Source organism: Rhea pennata, chromosome 6 (genome assembly GCF_028389875.1).
Source record: "Rhea pennata isolate bPtePen1 chromosome 6, bPtePen1.pri, whole genome shotgun sequence".
In the NCBI taxonomy this organism is placed as follows: domain Eukaryota; kingdom Metazoa; phylum Chordata; class Aves; order Rheiformes; family Rheidae; genus Rhea; species Rhea pennata.
Genome location: NC_084668.1, coordinates 15,638,202 through 15,658,497, shown reverse-complemented (window position 1 = coordinate 15,658,497; position 20,296 = coordinate 15,638,202).

Below are 20,296 nucleotides of genomic sequence, written 5' to 3'. Positions count from 1 at the left end.
ATCTCAGTTAAAATTTAAAAAGGAAAAATAAATGATAGCATCTTGCTGATATCTAATCTCGCTGAATAAAGTACCTGGATATTGTCTATTCATAAATTCATCCTGCTTTGTGCATGCTATAGGGGCTGATGTTTTGTCCTTCTAAGACATTCAGAACCCACAACTCATCCCTGAAAATATAGGAAATATCTCCACCAACTAATATTGTCCTTTTTCTCTCTCATTTTACCCAATACTTCTTTTGCTGCTAGCCCCAGCTCAGTATTACCTGACCTCTTTATCTTCCCATTCAACTTCTCTTAAATCTCTGAGCATCCAGCACAACCATCATGCTGTCACTCTGGCTTAAAAATTGAGTGGTTTAACAGCTGCATCCAGTTAGTTGTACCTCATAACGAATGAGCTGTGCATTTATGCGAACAGCTAACCCTGTTGTTATCAATTAGTATGTATGTATTGTCCACTAAATTCAATATTAACTTCCAGTGAATTCAATGGACAATATATGCATATTAATTACACACATCTGTTACAAATATATATATATATATATATATATGTATGTATATGTATATGCACAACTTTGTAGCAGTGTCAGGTCAGTGTCTTTCAAGCTTTGGGAGGTTTGTGGGGAGACTCAGTAATTCTATTCATGGGCTTGTCCTAATAGCAGAGGAAAGAGCAAGTATTTCAAGGAATTCTCTATACTCTGCTAGTGAGCTGATACTGCAAAATTGCGTAATTTCCTGGAAGAGAGCTAATAATTATTTGAATTCCATAGAGGAATAGAAGAACATCCTCAGGATGCTGACAGAGAAGGTTGGAGATTTTGAGATTTTTTTGTTCACTAGGGAAAAAACAATTTAAAAGCATCCTGCACTGTAAATATTATATAGAAACATACCGACAGTATTAAGATATGAAGGGCTTTTCTCCGTATATGAGTTGCACTAGTTTAATTTAAATTAGCTAAAAATCTGATGTCATTAAATTTGTGAAAGTAAAAGTGTGCACACAACTTGTCAGACTGAAAATATATCAGCATAGTCTTCCTGCAAAATTTGTGCAAGCATAATTAGATGTCAGTGCATGTCCTCTTAATTCTTTACTGATATCTTTGCCACAGATAGACACTGATAAGCCTTTAGTTTTTAACCTTCCACTCTTCATATTGCTCTTCTATTTGGATTATGGCATAGTGTGATGGTAGACATCTCTGCTGGACCAGATGATCTCCAGAGGTTTCTTCCAACTCCAACTATTGTGTGATAACTGAGATTACTGACTACCCACTCCCAGGGTGAAGAAAAGAGCATAGAAACACTCCATTTTTGGGGGATAGGTGCTCTGACCACTAAATGATTATGCCTTTTCCTTGTTCTTTCACCAGTGGGTGCCTGTTTTCAAAAGAAGATTTGGCAATGTGAATCCAGAGCACTTGCTGTATTGGCTTTGTTTGGGTTCCTGTTTGGACTTTCCCTGTGTCCCCTGTTTGTATTATGAGAGATCAACAGGGGATCCCACGCAGTGTGGAGACAATCTGACCACCCTACAGATGAATGTAGATCGCCTGTTGATAGAGGGAGGCAGAGTATCTCCCTTACGGCATACCAGCTTGCATTTCCTGTCATTTAATTTTCCTCCACTGACTGTACAGGGATTTTTGCCACCTTACTTAGACTGTTTGAATTCCCTGGGAATGCCAGATGACTACTTAAAACTAAATTTGTCCTTTTACCTAAAAAAAAGAAATGTCATTAACTACAGGTCTTTGTAAAAGTCTGAGATGAACCCCCAATGGCTGAACTCACTTCTGAGAATTGTGGTGGCTTGAGCTAATTTTGTCAACATTTCAGGACAGTAAACTCCATTGACCTTCCCTCTCTGCAACTATTTTTTTTCGCATTTTCCCATTTCCCCTGAGAAAAGAAGTATGCATGCTGTTTTTTCTATGCCCCGCAAGATAGTGTATCTTCTTTTGCTCTGTGATAAGCATATGAGGAGAGAAATCTGCTGCCTGTGTTTACCTTCGTACAGAGAAAATCTAATGCTTCACAGGATGGGACCACCAAATCTAAAGTATGGTTTTGGTGATTATTATCTTCTCTACCAGATCCTACACTGCTGTAACTAAAATTCAGTGTTTCTGGCATTGGTCTTCCCTAATGGAGATTGTGGCAAAAACAAAGACTTCACACTGACTAAAACTGAACTTTATGTAACACCACATGTAATTGGTGGGTCATTCTCTGTTACAGATCTTTGTAGCTAAATTACATGCCTTGACTGACCTGAAGGACAGCCTCGGAGGATGCTGTGAATCAGAGAAATTCCAACTGTTGATTCAAGAAGCATCATCATGAAGGAATGTTTTCTTTTCCGTTTTGATAACGTAGAATATAGATATCTTCAAATATATTGGGTCTGTGATTCATATAGAGCCAAGGCCTTGCTGAAGAAATACGTGTAGCTTATCAAAAAGAAAATCAAAAGGTACTATGATTATTGCTTGCAAATATTTCCATAGGGAGAGAAAAACAAGTAATAAAAAGGGTTTTGAATCTAGTGGAGTAAAATGTAATGAGAATTAACAACGGTGCATTTAAACAAGAACAGTGCAAATGAGGAGTAAGGCACTATTTAATAATCAAGATTTGCAATAGAGCACTGAGAAAAAGTATGAATTTCCTATTTCTTGAAATCTTCTAACCAAAAGTAGACACCTTACTGGAAGATTTATGAGTCAAACACGAGTTATTAGTTCAATATCATTCTGTGGCCTGAGTGGCCTCAAAGATATTAATCTATGAATCATCAGATGAAAATCTATGGTGTGTATAGTGCAGAGTATCAAACTACATGATCATGATATCTCTTCTGTCCCTGCAGGCCATGGGCCGATGAAACCATCTGTATTAGCTCATTCCAGAGTTCTGTGTTGTAGCGCTGCTCAGGAAATAGCTGCTGGTCCAATAGTCGCTGTAAAGTACCATTTTGGTTTTGCCTCTATATGTATCTAAGTAGAGTTGAGACTTCAGGTTCACAAGCACAGAGGGTGGGGAGTGTCACAAGATGAGCTATCAAAGTGATGATCTGAAAGCTACTGGCTGACTCCAGAGTGATAAGCTAGCGTATACAAAGAGCATATGAGGAGGTATGGGGCATATATCAGAGACAGCAGCTGGTATTAGAGGTCAGGGACATCTACTGGGAGAAGAAAATAGATTGTAATTGCAGGCAGAGCATCTTAACTCTTCTCTTCCTGCCTACAGAGATTTTTATTTCTCATATTTGTTCAATTCCAATAATTCATTTACAAGATTAGTCCTTTTACTGTATGTTAGTTTGGGGCCTTAAGTCCTGAGGTGCAGCCTATTTTCTTTTATCTCCCTGTAAAACTGGGATAAATCTATTGGATTTGTATTTCAGCTCAAAAGAACCGAGTAACCTCATATTTATCACTGACTTAACTGAGAGTGAAATTTGGTATCTCTAAGAGAGAAGACCAAATTCTCTGCTGATGTAAATTGATAAGAGCTCTGTTGGAAATAGAAGTGATTCCAACCTGGATTTAATAATACTTAAAAACTATCCAGAGAGAACAATTGAGTAGGAAGATATGTTGCTTTCTACTTTATTCCATGACTTCAGCACAACTACTTTTCTCAGCATGAGCCCAAGTCATCAAAGTTTCTTGCTGTAGAGTCATTCACTACTGGCTTTCTCTAATATCCTACTGTGGATGTTAGCGTGATGCCACGAGCTCTCTTGCACCTCCAGTTATGGCTCCTAAACAGATTGGTGTACCCTGGAAATCGTGACACATTTGTCCTTGTGATGTAACCTCTTCTTCCCTGGTGTGACAAAATGTGCTATACCAAAAATAACCACCTTATTCTTTCTTTCCCAACATGTTTGCAGAAAGATATGACATTTCCAGTAAAGCAATGCTGACAAAACATATGGCAAACAAGGTGGTCAAGGGTGGTTTGGTGTATAAAGATGAAAAGTAGGAGGTAATCGTATGATCTGGTAAAAAATAACAAGATAACACACAACAGTAATACTAGTTGTAGTAACAACAGGAATCACAAGAGGAGCAGTGATCAGTAATAAGATTAGATAATATTGCAGTACCGCTCACTGAACAAAGATGTTGCAAGGAAGAACTCCCAGAAAAGGAGTGGGAGAGGAATTCTCACAATCCATTGTTTTGGAAACAGGAAATGGAGAAGCAGAGAAAGACTATGACTTTTTTTCCAGATTAGGGATGGGATAAAGTAATCCAAGCTGCCTCTGAATGAGGTGGTCTGTCTGTCTGCCTGTGTCATTCAGAGTGTCAGCAAGCAGAGTAGCTGTGTTAGTACTGTGGTGAGCTCTGCTGAAAAGGAAAGCAGCTGTAGCAAAGCACTGTAATTCCACAGCAGTATTACTTCTGGATATAAAGTTACTACATAAACTAGCTTTGCATGGCACATCCTCAAATGGTGTAGGCATTTTCTATGTCACTGGTGAAAGGTCACCCATGAGGTTCAAACTGATCAGTTCTGAGAGCTGTTTAAGTAGCTACACCACAAATGCAGCTATCCTCTTGCTTAATGTAATCAGAAAGCCAGTTTTGGCTTGGGTTCCCTGGAGCGAAATTTTACAGATGTTCATGAGCTGAACTGACTGCCCGCTATTTCAAATACACCTCAGTAATGAGAAGCTGCGTCACTGGTCCAGCTCCAAGGAGTGCAAAATACACGCATTTTATCTCCTTCCTTTTATTTGTAACCTGTGCTGTTCACACTCTGTGTCTGATCTGTCTTGCAAATCGTTGTCACCTCAAATTTCACTCTTGTCAGAAATGTTTATCTCATTAGAAGACCTGGACAAGCAGCACAATAAAGTAAAATTACGTTACTACAGTAGCTTGGGTACTGGTGACAATATAGGAAAGTTATAGCAATGAGAACAGCTGAGAAAGTTTTATAGCTCCCCAATGCCTAACATTACAGTAATTATTCAAAAAAAATGTTATTTCTTTTTGATATTTCCTTTTAATGTCCGCTCTTTCTTTGGCATTGGATTCCTCCAAATCCTGTATTAATGTTCCTTCCTTTTATGCTTCGTGAAGTCCTCAAGTTTTCTAATGCTTGGATGCTATTTATGAAGGCACTGTTTTGAAAGCTGAGGGCACCTGTTTCTAAACAGATTCACTCAGTCTAGTTTATACAATCTGTAATTCTACTAAGTTTCGAGAAGGAGCTTATATCAAAGCAATGCCATGGTCCAAGAACTGAGCTACAGACTCTGGAACCAAACTGCTTTTAGAGAACCTTTCTAGTGTAGTGCAGGTGCTGTTTTGGCATTAGAATACAAAAGTCTGAGCTATTTATGGAATACCTTCCCTCCATAGGACTGAAAACAAATGAGATAACCAAGTAGACCTGGTGGCAGAGGCCTTGAAAAGAAGATAACTCCATGAGCCAGCAAGCCTTTCAAAAACGACAGACAGGTTTACAGGAGATAGAATAGGTAAGGGAAGACAAGACTCATGGTTTGTCTTCGTCACTCTGACGTGGCTGTCTTAGATGCCTAAAGACATGGGCAAATACTAAGAAAACCCTGCAACTCTCATAACATGCTGCACTTTTCCCTTAAGGTATCTGAAAATGGCAGTGAAGTGAGCTAGCAGTTTCCTTCCTGAGTCCAAGATGTTTAACCCCCCGAGTTTTTTGAAACCCTTCCCCTTCTCAGAACATAAGCCACCTCTTTCACTAAAACAGCTTCACTCATTGGTCATTGTCTGTTTGTTATTGAGGACTGGCACAATGACACAATGATTTTGTGTATATATGACACAAAAATATCCAATAGGATGTAGTCACATTATTGCTTATTCACACCCTCACCAGTTCCCTTTGCTCCCTGCCTGCTCTTGTCAAACTTAAATTCTTTTTAAAAGATGTTGCAAGGTTTTTGTTTGTATGTTTATTTGTTTGCTGTTTTACTATGTCCTCCTTCTGATATATTGCTATATGCTTTCTGAAACTCTTAAGCTGAAACTCTGGAAATCTATTTGTTCATCATCTGGTCTGACAGCTAGCCAGTACCCTTTGTATTTATCTGCTGTTTTAACTGTTACAATTAATCCTCTTAAGTTTTGGCCGCTTCAGACTGAGGGTCTGATCCAGCATATCCTGACCAAATCCCATCTTTTCCAAACAGCTGCCATTAATTGTGCTGATCTAGAATTAAGCCTAAGAAAACCATGGATGCATGAGTGACAGGCCCTTTACTATTGGTAGATCCTCATGCTTTCCTTACCAGCACTGATTTCTGGGTAGCTGCAATACTTAAGTGATAACTCTTCGGGTTTTCTCTGCAACCTAAACCCTTCGTCCTTTTCCTTGCCTTCATTTATCTCCTTCACTACCTGCCTATGCATAGTGACTTATCAAAGATCCTGCTGAAATCATGTTAAGTCACATCCACTCCCCTACACTTCCAAGTATTTTTTATTATGCCTTCAAAGACATTAATCAAGTTTGTTTGAAATGATGTATTCCTAAAGATCCCTGCCTGATAATTGCCTTCACTTTCCTGGTGACATATCATTTCACTTAAGTTAACAACTCAAAGGTTGTTTCTTAGAGAGAAGTTAGAATGTATGAACTTATAATTAATGTTTTGTCCTCTGTGACCCAGTTTTGAAAGTTGGAATAGTTCTGATATCCTGCAGGGTCAACAGGGCCTTCTGCTGATGTTCAGCACAAAGGGGAAAGGCTTAAATGTTCAATACAGCCTCCAGGTCCCAGGGAATGGTGGCACTTCCAGGGCCTATGTTTATCCAGAGCTGCCCCATTACAATTCCCACTCTCATCAGGTCAGCAAAGAAAGGGAGCAATTGGCTTAATTGAGTTCAATAACCTGGACACAACCTTTGCTTCTATCTGGTGGCCAAATGGATTATGTCTGCTCTAAGCGCCTGGCTGAGATTCTTTTTTTTTTTTTCAAGTTTGGATATCTGCAATATTAACAGATACATCAATCATTTAGATTTCTTTTATGACCAAGGAAAAGCAATAGGTATTTCCAGGCTATGATTCATCTAATTCAATTGTAAACATCTAATTTAGGATGTGTCAAATTGCAACTGAAAAATTCCTATTTCTGTCTACTCTCTGTAAAAGGAATCTAGACACTTACTTTAGATATGGATGTTAACCCTGAAGACTTTGTGAGTTAGGTGATTGACACATTACAATAAAATGGATTTTACTGGATTAGGTATCTTTGAATAGTCTAGGCTTTGATTCCTTTTATTAATTTATCAAGGCTAGATTTTTGTTTTTGTTTTCCCTCAAGTTACTACTCATAATTTGTGCCCATAAAATGTTAATAATAGGCAAGGGGGGCAATCTGGCCTCTTTGGAGAAACATCTTTATACATCCCAGAAGAAGGAAGTGAGTGGGTTCATCATTGGCAAGACAATAGTAGGAAGCTATTTAAAGTCTTTTATAGCAAGACATGCTTTTCCAGGCTCCAGGGAAAATGAGATGATGCTTTGAGCCCTTTGTATCAGCCTGAAGTAAAGTAAAGAGACAGAAGAAATTGGGCCTAACAGGCTTGTGGGCAGGCATTGCAGAACACTGAAAAGTGGGACCTGGTAGGGTTTCTCCCAGTCTTACTCTTCTGTCCTCAGTTGTGAAAGTACTCCACTACTGGAGGGGACTTCCGGAGAGAGCAGATGAAGAAGGGAGGATGATATAATGAAACTGATATCCAGTAGGTACCAAGGCAGTGAAGAAATAGTTATCAGTCATTTAACCTCCAAAGTAAAAAATGTATTGCATGTAATTATGTAAGGCGGTAGCTTGAATATCATTCTTTGTATCTTTTTCATTAATAATTGCCTTAGAAATAATTAAGAAATAATGTTTATTAAAACTGTGGAGTGCAATCTGAGAGGGACTTGAAAGGACATTGGAGGCCAAAATTAGAATTCAAACTAATCCTGGTATGTTGGAGGTATGACTGGAAAAAATCTAGAATGACATGTAAAATAGGAAATATGAGACACCAGAGTGAGAAAGGAAAAATCAGCTGAACGACAGAGGATAGGGTAGTAGTTCTTCAGACAGTTGGGGAGTTACAACAGATTGCAAGCTGAACAAGTCAAGCCATGGCCATGATGTTGTGGCAAAAGTAAACATACAAGCAGGAGTATCACCTAAAATGTGTAGAAAGCTGTCTGAGCATTGACAAGGCCTCTGTATACAGCTCTCTACAGTGCAGAAAAGAGGTGAAGCAATTGAAGAAAGTTCAGGGAAGAACAAGCAAATAACCCATGTTCGAGAAAACATGACCTGTGATAAAAGGTTGAGAGAAAAGAATGGAGGTTATTCATTTAGCCTAAAGAGAAGATGAGTGGAGAAAAGATAACAAATATGCACATATATATATAAAGTTGCTATTTTCCATGGCTCTAGTGCCAAGACAAGAGGTAACAGGACTAAAATACAGTTTCAGTCCAAATACAGGCATACATAGTCACTTGATAATGACAATACTATGTGATATGAGAGCCCACATTACCCCAGCCAATGTTAATGGGGAAGAAAGGGACTCCTTAGTCCCCCTGGAATCTATACTAAATACTTTATTGCTTTGGCCTAATTTGGGCCTGAACTAATGATCATGTTCTATCCTAAGATCTGAATGCTACAAAGAAAAGCTAGTAACAATAGGAAAAATGACAAATTGAGGAGGAAGCCTAAATAATCTTAGATTAAGAATTTTTTTTTCTATGTGAACATTTTTCCATTTGCATACCTGGTTAAAAGAAATCATTTCTCCATGCTGCCAGTCTGAAGGTTAAAAGGAAAACACCTCAGTTCTCGAACCGGTTTAATATCAAAGGAATTAATTAATTCCAATTAATTTGAAATTTCCAGGGTTTGGTGGACTTCAACATTGCAAGGCAGGATAGCATACTGTATCAGATTCCCTGGGAATCTGTTAAATAATAATAATGATTAAAAAAGTAATGTTTCTTTTTAACTGCTTGTAGAAAGTAAGTAATTTTACATCCTTGATTTAGGAATGTGTGTTTCTCCTTCTGGACTGTAACGTCTTTAGTTTTTTCTGGGGTTAGAAGGGTGAAACTGGGCTCTCTTTTAGATTGACTCTGCCAAAATGTTCAAAACAAAACAAAAACCTGTCCCTGGGAGGTGAATTAGGTCATATTAACATTTTTTTTTGGAATATTCTCTTCATGTCAGCAACTCTGGATTTGAGATTTGCATTGAGAGCATTTGCAACAAAATGGAATGATAGCAAAAAACTTTGGGAAAAGGCCTGGCTAGCTTAGGCCTTGATATTTAAAAGAACATCAGAATATTTTCCTTCCTTTTCTTCATCTCCAGCTCTCTTCTTTCTGACTCGCTCTATAGCATATTAAACATCTTCCAGATTTTTTATTGCTTTTTTTTGCCATTTTTCTTTCTTCTAAACTTGAACTCAAAGCCTGAATTTGTGTCTTAGTGAGTCCGGAATACAGGAGCCTGAAATTAAAACAGAATAAAAACAGCAGCTGGTATCATCTCCATGGGAAACAGAATGAGGGGGAGGCTGAAGGTCTGGCGGATGTCCTGGCTGCTCTGCCACTTGAACTAGCTTCCTTCTCTCACACTCCTCTGAGAGGGGCTTTGCAACTGCAGATGCAGAAAGGAGGACTCAGCATCCGCATGGCTCCTTCCGCTTGTTCCTCTGATTTCCAGGAAGCAGCCACTAAGCGACCGGCTAGACAGAGAGCCAAAAATACGCTCAACACTTTGTCGTTGCCTATTATACCTGTTTCCTTTCTTCCTTTTCACCCAATTCCTCCCCTTTCTATTCCTGTCTTCTCATCCTTACCTATAAGAGAGCACTCTCTTCCCATTCCTTCTGGCCTCATCATTTCTCTTTTCAAGTTTTTCAGTCTTTCCCAAAGCCTAGATTTTTCTTCACAAGAGAAAACAAAATGTCGAGCATCCTTTTCCCTATCTCTAAGCTAAGTCAACCTCAAAGAGCAGTCTCAGATAAACATGCATTCATCTCCAGCACTCCCAGATGCATCTCGGACATCCTTTCCGTGAGCAAGATAAGACAGTTCTGTGCAAGAGATGAATATCTGTAAGTGGCATTAAGAACAAGAGCTCTGGTCACCAGAAGGGAAAAAGAGATTGCTTAAGCCCTCAGCTTCTGTCGCAAAGGCTGTCCTCTCATGAATCAGAAGTGCTCTGGGAGAAGTATGTCTCTCTGACACTGTATTGTAGCACATGATACATTTCAGGAGCCAAAAGGGCAAGAATAGAAAGATAAAGTACCCTGTCTTACCTAGGGGACTTCTGGTAACCTGCAATGCACATCTTAACTCTAGGTGGGTAGATGACTCACTGCAAAGGATTGCAAGAGGAGATTTTAGCTTACTTGTCTATGCTGGCTGCGTGAGCACTGCATAAACACAGCACAGGAAGAGCATGCCACACTTGTTACACACTCACAAAGCCTGGTCTCAGGGACTATGTTACAGGAAGGAAAACACATTCCAGCAATGGCCTGATCCTGATACCTTCAGACCCTCCTTTGCTTGGGAGCATTTACTATCATAGGTAATCAAGGCAAGAGCCCTCCTGCTCTGCTAATGCTGCTTCCACAAAAGGGCTGAAAATCCCTATTTTGTGACAGAAGGTAGTAGTCATGGCTTAAAGGAGCCAGCAGAGGTGCAGGAAAAGGAAGTCCAGGGAGGAATGTGAGCATAAATGTCTCAGTAGGTAACAAAAGGAGAGGTCCTAGGGTCTGAATGCGATTCAGCTGCTTGCAAGTGGCCAAGTAAATTTAATCCTTGTGAAAAATGGCAGAAATCCATACAAAATCTCCAGGTCTCAATCTTGCCTAGAAAGTATGAAGAGAATGTTTTTCTGAGAGCCAAAAGAAGTATATGAGGTGGGTTTTGTGGTGTGATTTGAACAGCAAAATTTCAGCAGTGAATTCCCTTTTCAGAAGGTTCAGACTGTTTACTTTCATGTAAGGCTACCTCTCCTCTCACGCGGAGGTCAAGTCTTGAGCAATAAAAACTATATTTTTTAAGCTATTTTTATTTCTAAGGATTGTAAGGCAGGATTAGCCAGCTCACAGAAGAATCAGTGAAGTGCAAACTCTTTCATATCTAGTAAATGAGACTGGTCAAGTAGGAATCAAGCATTGTTAGTGCCTGGCAGCTGATGGCCAGTCTATGTGCAATGATTTCCTTGCTCCAATTGCTCTCTCATGTGAATTAATTTTGGTAGTTTCAGTCAAAAGAAGGAATAAAGGGGTCAAGTTTCCTGAACTGTGTTGTCTGTGACTCTCTTAGACTTACCTGAGGGACTAGCCCCTAGTCCCAATACATTTGTGCTGCTGTTCCCATGATTCCAAAAAGACAACATATCTTATGGCTCATAATGGTTGCTTTTACTGACATTGTGCTCTGTCTCCTCTTCTGGATGATTTTGACTTTGTGATTTATTGCCTTATTCTTATTTGCCTATGTTTTGTGCTTGGTAGTGAGCTGATTTCCAGATCCTGTGGCCCCACATTTCTTCAGTAGGAAGAGGAAGGAGGAAACAAGCAGGAGCTTTCTGCTCTGGTTGATTCTTCCTAGGAATCAGGTAGTCCTGCATCTCTCATTTCCTCTGAGAGCAGGGTTTGTCTCTGGTTCTGTCCCCCTACCAGGGACACACTTGGTTACTTCACTTTCGTTTTGTTTTGTGTTCTCTTGTTTCTCAGCATTTAGTTGAATGCTGAGTTTTGCTGGTGCCTCAGTTCCACTCAGGTGGACCCCTCTAGTTAAAAAGGCTTTCCTTACGCCCAAGCTGGACAACCCAAGCTAGAATTTGTGGCCATTACCTTTTGTTTTACCATCTGCCACTATCAACAAACGTCTTAGCCTCCTCTTTGCTAGATGAATCAAACCCATATCCTTCAATTTCTCTTTGCAAGTCATGTGATATTGACAGTTCTAGTAGCCAAGAGGGTCTTGTTTTTGATACTACTCATAAAGTACAAGAGATCACTTCTGATAGATAGCTTGATGGCTGAAGGCTTTGATTTTGCAGATAAAACTCAGCATGGAAAGTACTGCAGGAAGTTCTCAGAACTTTTCTGCTCTGGACTCTTTGGAACATCAACTGAGCATGGATGGACTTATTAGTGAGTCAAAGATCTTCAAATTCTCTAAGTAAGCAAAGATGCTGCAGCATTTATATTATATGCATGTTGTTCTACATGATATTAAGGTTTTCAGGTGTAAGAAGGAAGGAACTGAACATAAAATTTCTCCTTTAAACTGTGAAGGTCCTGTTGCTTACAATTCATTCATTATGCCATTTAAAGTCAATTTAATTCAACAGCTTAGTTGTGAAACCATTTATTCAGGACAAAATCATAACACAAAGCACCGAGCACAAGGCAACTGAAAGGATCCTCCCACTCTCTCTCTATTAGCAAGGTCATTGGCTTCTCATATATGCCACTGGATTCTTTGTGAACAGTATTCGGGCTCTTGTGGTGGAAAATTGATTTTTTAAAGACTTTTATTAAATTTCTTTGAATTTTTCTGCTTTAGAAATGTCACAAATCAGACCACTTCAAAATGCTGTTTTGTATGTTTTTTTTTAAACCAAGGTTGAATCTTAGATTCCTTTCTGAATGCATGAATTATGATTTGTTTGGCTTTCCTAACAGATAAGTTTCTTCATTGTTTTCCTCTTTTCCTAAATAACTGGCAACTCATCTTATGAACTCATTACTGGATCATGTTTTGTCCATTGAGAAATGAGGGAAATGGGAGAAGGGAAAATAATCTTCCCCAGTAACATCTGACTTCAAATATTTATTTTTCTATGAAGTAAATCATAAAAAGACATGTGATTTTAAAAGAATGCCAAAAAAGTCTTTTAAAAATATCTGCTTTCCATTTTAAACTCTCTAAAACCTGAAGAGTGTCCAAAAATGTGTAACAGTGTATAGCATTGGTTGAACATATGAAACTAAATAAAGTAAGGTCCTCATCAACAGCAAAGCTGATTTCAGTAAATTCCCTATCCATAGAGTTATGCTATTCTTTCTATTGACATTGTGGATACTCTGAGAGAAATTACTCAATAAATTAATATTTGAAGAAGGGAGAAAAAAAGGCAAGAGAGAGAATTAAACAAGCAAAGAACCTGCATGAGCAAACAAAAAAGTACCATAATGGGAAAACAAAATACATTATTTATATGACCAAATTTGGGTTCTTTGTTAGGTTCTATTGGGCTCTTGCTGACTTTACAACTCAAGTGTCACCTTGAGTCATAGAAAGCAGTAGCTCTGCCTCTGGTGACACCTTGGAAGGATGCAGGAGCTTGTGGCTCTGAGGCATACATCAAGCCACCCTGCAGTGTCTGGAGTCACCTGAAAATTTTGTTTCCTCACAGATTTTCTATGAGTCAATCTTGGGGAAAAATATGTGATGTTTTGACAAGTATGGTGGCACTCTGGCTGTTACATCACCTTCCACCATTTTGAGCACTCTTTTTCTGAGAATCTGATTCATGTTCTTGTTAATGCTGCTTCTGATCTGAGCGCTTCCATTACACAAGGGAGAGCTGGCAGCAGTGCAATGGTTAACAGGTAGGAGTTTCACAAAATAAGAGAATCAGGGCTTTGAACTCCTATTTTCAGGAATAGCCTGCACTTCTTGATGAAGCAAATACGCTTGATCCTGATAACACTTTTCTAAATAGCCTTCCCTCGGTGCTTGTACAGGAGAGAAAAAACAAACACCCAGGGAGTCACCATCTCCTGAAAAAATCACTTCGTTGCTAATTAAACTCACAAGTCAAGGGGAGATGTTCCAATGGAGCTCTCTTTAGAGTGCATGCTCCAATATCTGATGAGATCGTAGAAGAAATCGAACTGCTATGAGGCAGAAGAAAGGATAAAAAATAGTAATCACCAAGAAAAAACAGCCCCAAACGCATTTGCAAGGACTCCCAGTGGAAATATTCCAATAGATTTTGAGGGACCTGGATACTTAATATTTATGAAGGCAGGCAAGACCTCCAGATGGAAGCTGCTCTATAAGTAGAAAGCTTTACTATTAATATTTATTAATCTGAAATTGCTTATTTAGATTATAGGCGATTTTTGCTCCATCTTTTTCTCAAGTAGACTAATATTAAATCCATGGGATCTGTGATTTCTCAGCTTCCCATTGCTGCCTGTGATGTAAATTGCACTTCAAAGAAGAATGAAGGGAAACACTGAGGAAAGGTCAGAAAGTCGCAATGTGAAGAATCAAGAGCTGTTTGCAGAGAACATTCCTGGCAAGCCCTGAACATTTGGACTACCACTGAGTAATATAAATAACATTTTCAGACCTGATCCTGTAGCCTCTATGAAGTGTAAAATCAGAGGGGAAAGATCGTGCTCACAGGAACATCTTCCTAAGATCATGGCTATTTAGGGCATGTTCATACCGATGGATGTTAATAAACCTTATTTCATGACAGCAGGGATGTATATCACCTTCTTGCCCAGAGCCAAACAAGGATGCTTGAATGGTGCTAGGACTTAGCTAATATAGAGGGCAGTTATGTGGGCTTTGTGGCTATTTCTATACTGCAGCTCTGCAATCTTGCAGACAAGCCTACCATGGTTCCCTCTATGCCCATGCCAGGATTTCTTTCCAAAGGAATTCAGGGAATGAAAAACATCATTTTTTTTCATCACATGCGGTCAGGATACAGCCAAGCTGTGCATCCAGCAACCAGGATCACAGTGTAATTGGCAGAGCCTAATGTGTCTTGGTTGCCCTAGCTCAGAGACCTAACATTTGGTTGCAGAGCTTAAAAAAATGATGAAAGCCTTGTGATCAGAAACGGGAATGAACAGAATGAGAAGTTCTTTCAAAGCCTGTGCAGGCAAGTAAATTTGCCTTTGCACTCAATCAGCTTTGGATCAGGACCTAAACCAGATGCCTGTAAGGAATCAATGAAGTTTGCTGTCCATACTCTCTCTAATTTGAAAGAAATCACCCTGAAGTATGACTTAGGGATGGCTTATTTTTAAATGAAGTTTAACAAAAACAACAACAAAAAAAACAACAGAAACCTTACTCTCATCAAAAAATTGTTCTGTAAATGGCCAACTTCATTTTCAGCCAATGGGTTGACATCCATTTTTTATTCCTTTTGGAGAAAAAGAAACAGAGAACATTGTTAGTTCTTTTTCATCTGTCAGTCACACATCTTATAGTGAAATGTTGGCTCTGGAAAAAATAATTACATGATTATAGTGAAATATAAGCTGATAGATTTTTTCCCCCTTGACATGAATATACTTCCTATTATAGTTCTATGTGCAAATCTTTTGAATAATTACCCTTGCTTTTTTGAGAACTGAGATTCTGGCTTTTTGCAAATACAATTAAAGTATTTTTCCCACAAAAAAGGCAAATCATTTTTTCACTCTAATGAAATAGAAAAATTAAAATAAATCATTCTCAAAGCAAAACAAATAAACAAAAATCTCCTCCCCAGCCCTAGTGCCTCCATGTTGGCATAATTATTAATAGAGAGATGAAAAAGCTACTAGCATTGTATGTCTCTTAATCCAGTTTGCATTTTGTGGTTAGATGTCTAAATATTATAATGTGAGGTGAAGGGAACTCATTTTTCTCAGACTCTTGCTGGGACATGAGCTGGCTCAAATCCACTATCATATTATGGCATACCGTTAGCATCGTTATTATTATCACACCAAATGGAAGCTAAAACAGTAAACCACGCAGCAAAGAGTACTCCTTGGGCTCCTCTAGTACAGCTACAGGCTGTTGGTTGATTCAAATGGATTTTTGTGAGATTTCTAGTCTAGTCAAATCAGAACTTTAGCCTATGCTTCATCCTACAGTTCTTTCCAAGTCTTTCGACAATTTGGAAAATGTAATAAGCCAGACTGAGGTTTCTGGTCTCAGCCAATACTGTAGCAGCTTCTGTCTCCTAAAATCGGACTCCATGAGGTTTTTATTCCAATTCTAGTACTGTCCTAAATTTTTGTGTGGTAGGTCTGAAAGGAATGGGCAGAGCTGTATGTGCTATACCCTAGTTAGTCCTCCAGCTGGCACTCGGCTCTTCCCAGGGTAGCAGTGAGCTATGCACACGTTTGAACATGAGCTATGCACACATTTGGATGGGAAATACTAGAATGCAGGAGGACTGACTGTGCGTATGCCTCCAGTTGAGCCTGTGCCTCACCTCCCAGTATAGATGGCCCTTCAGGTGACTGCTCCATCTCCAGCCTGAATGGCATTTAAGTACAGAGCTGCCAAGCTGCCAAGCTGCTCTCATTTCCCTGCTACCCATCAATACTGTATTTGAAATGGGACTTCCTGGATGTATCTTAACTCTTATGGAGTGTCTGATACTGAATGGTAGCTGTGGTACCATTCTTCTGCTCCCAGTCAGTTTGGCTTTTACTGTACATCTTAAAGATTTCTGTATGAACAAACCTTGAAGCTTTCCTCATTTTGAGAATGTACATCTGCTGTTGCTAGTAGCAGTGCACCTGCAATGTATCCCCCTGCTCCCATTCTTATCAGAAAAGTAGAGAATGAGTGGAACTTAACATCTAGTGGTTATTTCTCCCATCTGTTTTGTCAGGTCATTGTTTTTGTAGTTTTCCTCTCACCTTCTTGCTCTCTGTCTTGTTTTTTTATAAATGTGGCTTCTCACATGTGCATCTTTACATCAAAAATAATAGGAACAGGCAACAGCACAGGAGGAAGAAGATCTCTCTCTGCTGAAGCTGTTGCTCATAACTGAATCCTCAGAGCTCCTCAGTGTTCTCTGCTCCCTCAAGGCAAAGCTGTTCTCAGTGTAAGCTTTGCTGAGCTTACAGAGACCTAGTCTGAGTATAATACAGTCTGGCTTTTGAAATCTTTTCTCTCCCCTCCTTCGTGAAAGACATCATACTTCTTGAAGTGTATGTTCTTTGTGAGGTGAGGACAAACACCCTCACATACACGTATACAGAAATATAATTGGCAAGATTTTGTCATAGATTCTCTCCACGTTGCTTCCAAGGTTCAACTTCAGGAGAGTTACCAGTTCAGGGGAACTGTTGCCGTTCCAGTGCAGCACTGTCTGCAGATGTATACATCTGCAAATAACTGTATTCTTTGTTCCATCACTCAAGCTCATAATAACTCAGGCTATGAGACTCTTGGGGAACCCTACTTACTATATTCTTCTCTTTTAACATGAAAACATTGATATTTGCTTTATCGTATATTTTGTCACGTTTTCATTGATTTCCAAGTCCAAGTTTACCTAAAATGTTAGTGAGAATTTTATAATAGACATTATCAAAACTATTATTAATGTTAAGCTCTTGGAGACCTACTGTTTCCCTCCTGTCTGAAAGTCATGTATCTTACGTATTCTATGCAGAATACATTACCGAATTTATATATTGTCTTATAGGATATTGAATCCAGTCTTATTCTCTGAGTACTTAATGTTGGAGTCTATTAATAATAAGTCTATTAATAGCTCCAAGACTTTCTGCTTCCTCAGCACAGTGTACTCACTTTTGCAGTTATGATGGCCTACAAAGGACAAAATGATTTTCACGTGACAGCCTCAGGTACACAGGGAGTTAGAGGGTTAATGACTCACAGTTACTACTGTGTTGATCGCTACAGGCTGTTCAGTTCTGGTTCTTTAATCTGCCTGTTCCTATTAACTGCTACCCCCCACCACCCAAAGTGCCTGATATTGTTGTGAGTCTTTAAAGTGACTCCCTTGTCAGGTGCAGATAAGTTCTAGTTCAAGCTGAAGAGATATCTCTCCTTTACACTGAAAGAGTCTATATCCCTCATGACAAAGATCCTTGCACTTCAAACTCTGTCTATCTCTCTGATCTCCACTTCTATGTTCCCCAGGCATGTTTCTTCTAGCTATGACTTTCTCCTGACCCAACTGCATGCTTCACATCTCAATTTTTTATGAGGTGGCTCCCCTTTCAAACAATACAATTTCCAGAGACACTGGACCTGAGGCTTTTCTGTCCTCACTGTGTGTGTGCACTTTGGTCCTTGTTATCTAAGGTTTTCAATTTCTACAGAAGTACTTAGACTAGAAATTTTGGGCAATAGTAACTTTTAACTATTTAATACCAATATTTATCTAGATTATGTTTACTGAAAAAACAATGAAATAAATGACAAGCAACATTTTACTGAATTATTTCCTAAATATTTCTCAGTTAAAATCCTGTTTTAAAGGTTACTTGGTGCAATATACTGGATCCTCATAATTTACCAAGACAAAGTAAATAAGTGACACAAAAACATATTCTCAGCAGAAAAAAGATTTTTTTTAAAAATAAATCGAATGGTAACTACATACTAACACTTCCAAAGGGATTTTTAATACAAAAGAATCTCTTTACTAAAAACCAATTATTAATATTATTTGCATGCTCTTGAATTGTATCACTCAGTATCACAATCACTCAGAATTGAATTCTCACTTATAGAGTACTTTATAATGTATGGTGGGTGGCCTCTTTGTTAGTCACCAAAAGCAAAGTGATTACTTGTTCATTTATCACATGCAATTCTTGATGAGAAAAGCTATTACTTCCAAAGAAGAAGAGGAGAGCCAGCCAGAACTGAATGTTTTTGTAGCAGATCAAGAATTTTCCATGAAGGCATTGTAGATCAGAACTTCATGTACACTGTGTTTTAAATGATCCCTATGAGGAAACTGGAATTTCAATGTTGCAGGAAACTGTGATTTAGAAATTCCACTTTTGCTACAAATCAAACACTCAGATGCTGAAATTTATCATAGATAAAATACTATTTCAGGATCAACTAAAACTTTTCAAACCCATATTTAGCTCCATGCAGCATTTTAAGTACATTAGGTTTTGGGAGGGATTTCATTTGTTTTTGTTTTATTTCATTTTGGGTTGTTTGGGGTTTTTTGGAAGAAATTTTGTCAACGTGGATTCATTCCCACCTAATGTTTCTATTTGGATGAATTAACATTCCTGAAGGAAAACACGTTATGTAAGTTATTTTTGATTGGTTCTGTTCTTTAAGCTTGTTTTGTTTCTTCCTTCATCTATAAAAGATGAACCAATGTAGCTCAGAAATGTGCTCTGAATAAAGGGCAGCAAGTAGCTACCATATCTCAGAGGAAGAAAAGTGGAAAAAAAAAATCTCAGAAAGTCACTGTCCCTCTCTCAATTATGACTGGCACCATTTGCTGAAGTTGTTTTCAGACATCTAGTTCAAAGTGTCATGCGGTAAGTATGATCTTGCTCACAGTGTGAATCATATGAATAATCCTACCCTTTAGAAGAGTATATACCGTGTTCTTCTTTACTGCAAGTACAAAAATGTGTAATATATTGGAAGGTGAAAATGTGTGATGAGATAAAATGAATAGCATTAAAAAAAACAATACGGAAAAGAGGAGACTGGGCTGCACTATTTTGAGTTAATTAAAAACTTCCAAGATAGAACTTTGTGGACTTTGGGTTAGAATTTCACACTATTTGAGGAGACCGTGGACAAATTTAGATCTAGTTTGCCATAGAATATATGAGCCATAGATCTCCTACAAACTTGTTTGTTCCTTGGTTCAGAGAACCCTTTTGCTGACTACTGTGGAAGTTTTCTGCATGTAAAAGCATTCTATTAGCCAGAAGTGATATTCAGTGTTCAACAGATGGTCCCGTTTTCCAAATATCTGGACTGAACTACCTGCTGAACCACTGTAGTGTTAATAACTAAGTAAACCCCATAGTAATGCAATTCTATTTGTTATTGCATTAACAGGAACACAAGACACCAGACTGGAAAAGACATCCTCCATCACTGAACCCAGCCTGTGCTACCATAGACAGCAATGTCATGTTATTCTTTTAACAAGTGTATTAGGGTCTATCTTAAAACTGTTTTAACTACTGATACTCTTGGAAGCCAATTCTACAATCTTAATAAGCTAGTGGATAGAAATTATCGCCTAATTTACAATTTGGATTTGTTCAAGGCAATTTTATGTCAATGTCAATATACTAATGATCCCAAATTATTACTTTACTTAAATAGCTCTTTTAACTCTTTTTCCCTGGAGACTACTGATGACATATTCATATAGAACAATGCTATAATCCCACATATTGTTTTATGTTAGAATAGAAAGGACAAAACTTTTGTATTCGCATGTG